This window comes from Mustela nigripes, chromosome 12 (assembly GCF_022355385.1).
Source record: "Mustela nigripes isolate SB6536 chromosome 12, MUSNIG.SB6536, whole genome shotgun sequence".
NCBI lineage: Eukaryota > Metazoa > Chordata > Mammalia > Carnivora > Mustelidae > Mustela > Mustela nigripes.
Genome location: NC_081568.1, coordinates 134,179,417 through 134,185,794, shown reverse-complemented (window position 1 = coordinate 134,185,794; position 6,378 = coordinate 134,179,417). Strand labels below are relative to the sequence as shown.

Below are 6,378 nucleotides of genomic sequence, written 5' to 3'. Positions count from 1 at the left end.
ACTTGACTACTTTAAATGATTTATTTTAAAGATGCACAGGTCTTGGAAGGTAGAAAAATACAATTAGTAGGTCTATGCAACTATGTGAATATGTGTGTATGTTTAAAGAGATGGGGTCTACACATCTATACACGAGGTAACTATCAAGTATACAATTTGAGATTTTAATGATGGAAAGTTATTAATACTAATGTTCATTTTACTTGGTATCTGCTTTCAGGAAAAGGTGAGTCGTTGATCCTCTTGTCTACAATATACACACAATTTATATGGTATTACTTTGAGATGTTATGAAATGTGCCCCCAAATTAGGACAATTTCATTATTTTGGATTGTACATTTTGTCTGCGTGATCTTAGTTCAAATAGTAAATCGCTCATCCATGCTGTCCTTTTCACAGTATGTACAGACAGACCAGGATGAACCACCTGGCTTCTTTCCATCACCCCTCCTTTTTCAGACTTCATTTTTTTTTTTTTTTAATGGGACCTATAGAAACCTGTCTCCTCATCAAAACCACACACCGAAGAAATTTAGTTAGGATTGCGCTCAGATAGGTGGTTCACGAAATTACGCAGGACCAAATGGAGAATGTTTTCAAGGGCTTAGGAAACCCAAATGAATAACACATCACTAAAGATGGTCCTTGGGCTGAAGTCTCAATATTTGAATTGGAGAGTGTGGAAAACTCCCCAAAATGGGTTTGCACGAAGTGCTTACAATCTGTTTCTGTGTATGCAAGTTATCAAATTTTAAGTTTGCATGAGGAATTCATAAACACCCTGTACTTGTAAAACAAAAACAAAAACAAAAAACCCCCACCAAATCCTTCAGAAAATCTCATTCACAGGATGAAAAGTAGAGGTGTCCGTGTCACAGCTGTGATATTCTCCATTGAAGCAGGACCTCCTCCAAGGGAGATGCCTGGTGGTAGGACTGCAACTCGCAGGCTTACTGTTCAGGAGTGAACAAAATTCTCAATAAACAGAAAGTAGTATTAAATAAATAAATAAAGTCTTTAAAAATATATAACCTTAAAAATTAAGTAAAGTGAGTTTATAGTTTCCTGATTGTTTTCTTTTCTACACATATTTAGGAAGTCTCATTTGAATATGGGCTTTAACTAGTGAGTATAGTCCAGAGAAGAGGGTTGTTATTAGGAAGACAGAATAATAGCCAGTTACTGTAAATAGCTAAATGGATATAGTTATAATAATTATTTATTTTTTTAGAAGATTTTATTTCTTTATTCCACAGAGAGACAGAGAGATAGAAAGAGCACAAGCAGGGGGAGGGGTGGGGGAGAAGCAGACTCCCTTACTGAACAGGTTGCCCAATGCAGGGCTTGATCTCAGGACCCCGGGATCATGAGCTGAGTCAAAGCCAGATGCTTCACGGACTGAGACACCTAGGTGCCCCTCAGACTGATTTTAGACATTTGGTTACTTCCCGGGGGCGGGGGGCACCATTCCTGGAAATACAGCACTATGTGTGGATTGGACAGAGGAAGCTCCTCTTCCATCTCCCCGCTCAAAAATCCATTTAATATACTGTCCTCAGATAGAGGATGTATCAGATATTAAACTGATAAGAACAGATACTACACTTGATCTTAGCCAAAAGGCCAAGAAGCGATACATAGTTATAATAATAATTTTTTTACTATGGTGAGTGCTGTGAAGTGTGTAAACCTGGCAATTCACAGACCTGCACCCCTGGGGCTAATAATACATTATACGTTAATAAAAAATCAAAAATTATATTAAAAAAATAATAACTTTTTTAAAAGATTTTTTTCTTTATTTGACAGAGATCATTAGCAGGCAGAGAGGCAGGCAGAGAGATAGGAAGGGAAGTAGGCTCCCTGCTGAGCAGAAAGCCTGATGCCAATGCAGGGCTTGATCCCAGGACCTTGGGGTCATGACCTGAGCTGAAGGCAAAGGCTTTAACCCACTGAGCCACCCAGGCACAGCTCTAATAATAATTTAAAAAAAAAACACAAAAAACCTGCACGAAATGCCTTGAACAGTGTTAATGACTTTATATTTTTATTTAATATAATTATTTAATTTATAATTAAATAATTATATTAAATTAATTTAATTTAAATTAATTATAAATCACAATATATTAAATTATAACTAAATTAAAAATAAGTTTATTTAATAAAAATTTTTAATATATTTTATTTAATATAATTTTTATTTAATATACAGGGACACAATCCCTAAAAGGTCATATTCTTAGTCCCATTTTATTGGTAAGGAAGCCGAGTCTTCATGCAGCAAAATTACTTTCCTAAAAGGATATACTTTCAAATGGCAGAGCAAGAACTCAGGCCTAGTTTTCTTTTACTGCAAAGCCCTTGCTCTATGCTGTATAGCTTCTCAAAAATATCCTAAGGTACATCTTATCAAGTCCCTGACCACTTTTTTCCACCTATATAATACATTTAAATTGAAGGGGATTCAGTAGAATTTTATCAAACCTCCAACATTAGCCAACTTGACCATAGGCTATAAGGAAAATCTGTGATTTAACTTTAAAACATAAATGCCAGATGGCAATACACATCTGTTCCTAGCCTAAACTGTAATTGAGACTTTCTTAGAAAAAAGGGGAAAAAATCTCCAGAGGAGGACCATTCACGGAGCCTCCCCCTCAGAAGCCATTGACTCCATGGTTGTACTAGCAAAACTGTACACCAGGGTTGTGTCTAGAAAATTCTGACAGAGGGCAGTGACAGCATCCACCCCAAAACACCTTTCCACCCTCTATCCTCCATGATAAGTCTCTTTCTTCCTTAGGACCAGATATAAAACATGTGGGACCCAGGGCAAAGGGGAAATTTCAAGAGAGACAGCAGACCGCTGAAACAGCACAGAGCCTTCAAGCCCGGATCTCAGGGAGACCACAGAGGTCGTGCTCCCATGAGGCCAGCTCTGTTTCTCCTTAACATGCATTCCTACAAACATGCACAAAGCCTGTTGGGATTGGATGACTTTTATTCCTTTTCAACACTGTCTTCCATGTGTCCTTTGTGTTTTTGAATGGGGTGGCGTCCTTGGGGAGCATGGGCCTCCTGAGAGAGAGGCTGGGCCCTGCCATCCCACGTGGCTCAGTCTCCCTCCAGGGCCAAGGCCAAGAGCTCATTCTGGCGCCACAAGCAACATGTAACACATTATTCAGAAGTCGAGGATCTGATGTAACTCTCTGAACTCAGAGTTTCAAACTGAGACCTTGAAGATAATATGGTGTTTCTTAAGGGTCCCACATCACTTTAAACATAGCTAGCCCACAAGCATGCTTCTCGTTGGCTTGTTTTCTCAAAAGGAAACATCTGTAACAAAAGGTGTCCGTATAGTGTGTCCATTCATTCTCTTCCTTTCCTAAATCAAAAAAAAAAAAAAAAAAAAAAGGCGCCACAGCACACACTTCAACTGTTTAGTCTTCTTTTTGTGTTTCAAAGGTTCCCCATTAGCTGAGCGGCACCATCATTTGCACCTTCTGTGCAAGGGTGAGAAACGCATTATTATCCAAGCCAAGGCTAAGGGTATTCTAGCAAGAAAGACACCCACTCGACAGAGAAAGGTTATGCAGAAAACCTCCTGCCAGAAAACTCACTATTTCCTTCTCTTTCTCTCTCTCTCTCTCTCATTTGAAATTCATGAAGATGAAGTACAGCTTTTGTTTCCCATCAATGAGATGAGTCTTAATACACTCTTGCCAAAAGCAAGCTAACACAGAGTAATTGTTTTTCATCTAAATTGCATGTCCAACCTGCTTAGTCTTCAAAGAACATAGATGCTACAGCTTTGATACCAACTGCAGAATGACAAAGGAGAGGGTACAAGGCACATAGGCATGATGAGAATTTTTAATCACCCCCTATCTATCAGCAAGCCCTGGAACTCTGGGGCAGTGAGAGGGGAGAAAAAAGAGAAGATTATTCATAAGGTAGATAAGGTTCCATATTTCATTCGAAACCAACTCCTTTTTTTTTTTTTTTTTAAGGGGGAAAAAGTGATTTAGAAGGAATTAAGATTCCCCAAGGTGTTTTTAATCTCTTTTCTCTCCAGGGCCATGTGCCTCATGTAGCACTTAAAAGGGTTTCAAAAATGAAAGTAAATGCCTAGAACACAGGAAAGAGATATCCATCTACACAAAGCATCTGCCTTTGTTTAAGAAAAAAAGTAGTTTCAGCTTTATGAACTTCACATCCAGACATTTTATAATTCGGATGCGTTAGTTCTTACAGGCTTTTGCTCTGTGTACACTAAAGCCAACACATAGAGACAAAAAATCATCAATACCTAATGTCTTACCTCCTTTATGTCAACGAGTGAGGTCATTTAATTGCGCGTAACTGGAGAGAGTATGCCAGGAGTTCTATGTGATGTGAATAAAAACCGCCCAAAGAGACAGAACACTCCAATAGGCTACCTGTTTACTACTTTCAGCAGGTAGAGATGCTGTCAAAAAGCTGGGTGGATTTTGTCATTGATCCCTGTGCTCCACTGAGTCACCAGGTACTGAGACAAAAGATTTGATTCTGTTTATTTTGTTTGTTCCAGTTAATTCAATTCTCCTTGCCTGGTTTAAACTTCTGTTTTTCTAATTACCTTGCTAAGCTCTACCAGGTCTGGAGTGCTGCTAGACCTTGCCTGCACACAGAGAACGTGGGTGCAAATGAACTTGCATCTTCAGCTGTCTGTAACTACAGCTACTGTCCAATAGCATGTCAACATGACAAGTTTTTGACCCTGGACAGCCAGTAATAGAAAGTATCTCCCAGGATACTGGCAAACAGGAGATAGGGTACTAGCAAGTGCATGATGAGGCTGAGGAAGGCAGAGCTGGAGAAAGGATGAGGTTAGAGATGTGGGCATGAGTGTCAGCTCCATGGCTAAACATGCTATCCAACATCACCAAAACCCTCTGTGGTCAGGGGTCACTGGCAAACTCAGAGCTTTGGCCAATCTCAGAAATGATACCTCCCATACTAAAAGCCCATACTTTCAATTTCGGTGCTTTCCTTTCTTACTGGAGAATCCATTTCAGTTTTGGGATAGAAACAACTCTTACACCCCACGATTATTAAGACGTTATTAAACACTAGAAGGTGTCGGCACTCTGCAAGGGCTTTGAAAACAATGTCAGTTTACAATGTTTACACTGCAGATCTGGGTTTGTCTAGAGACAAAGTGAAGACAGGGAGAGATGTTAGATACAGACATTTACTAGAGACCCATCTCCTGGCCTGTTCTAAAACAGGTAGAAAGGCTCTAAGAAATTCCTGTGTAACTGTCTTTCGTGATTTAGAAACTGGACACGACACCTATCAAGATCCGGGTATTTCTCAAATACCCAACCCATTTATGTATTAGCCAGCAAGTTGAGACTCTTGGTTGTGGTTTTCAAAAAACAAAACAACAACAACAACAAAAAAACCTTAAGAAAATAAAGGCATTTGGGGCACCTCGATGGCTCAGTTGGTTAAGCATCTGACCCTTGATTTGGCTTAGGTCATGATCTTGGGGTTTCGAGCCCTCAGAGGGGCTCCGCACTTGCCTTGGCGTCTGCTTAGGATTCTCTCCCTCTCCCTTTGCCCCTCCCCCTGCTCATGGGCACGTTCTCTCTCACATAAATAAAAATCTTAAGAAGAAAGAAAGGAAGGAAGGAAGGAAGAAAGAAAGAAAGAAAGCCAGCCAGCCTCGATCCAGACACTGATATCACCAGATCTTGGTTTCTCTGTCTTAATTTCTTGGCTTTGTTTCCTCAAATGCTTCCTGCATTCTTAGGCAGGCCTTTAGTACATGTAGCAGATATGCTACCCCTAAGCATAAACGGAGGCTAGGCAGGAAAAGAACATCTATCAACTTCAGATCATGATCTCAAAATTAGAGTTTGTTCTTATACCTTTAAGTTAAATTAGAAGAGTCAAGCCAGTTAGTACTGTGTAGTAATAAGAGCACCAAACTGAAATTTTCTTTTTTTTTTTTTTAAGATTTTATTTATTTATTTGACAGAGATCACTAGTAGGCAGAGAGGCAGGCAGAGGGAGAGGAGGAAGTAGACTCCCTGCTGAGCAGAGAGCGTGATGCAGGGCTCCATTCCAGGACCCTGAGATCATGACCTGAGCCAAAGGCAGAGGTTTTAACCCACTGAGCCACACAGGTGCCCCTTCTTTTTTTTTTTTAATTAGGATTTTATTTATTTACTTGAGAGAGAGAGAGCATGAGAGGGGAAATGGTCAGAGGAAGAAGCAGACTCCCTGCTGAACAGGGAGCCCAATGTGGGAATCAATCCCAGGACTCCAGGATCATGACCTGAGCTGAAGGCAGTTGCTCAACCAACTGAGCCACCCGGGTGCCCCCA

The 6,378-nt window shown here is 40.1% G+C and overlaps 1 pseudogene; it reads right to left on the bottom strand.

The window, feature by feature from the left end:
• Nucleotides 1-1,455: 1,455 nt before the first annotated feature.
• On the bottom strand, nucleotides 1,456-1,636 carry LOC132028879 (U2 spliceosomal RNA; annotated as a pseudogene).
• Nucleotides 1,637-6,378: the final 4,742 nt, after the last annotated feature.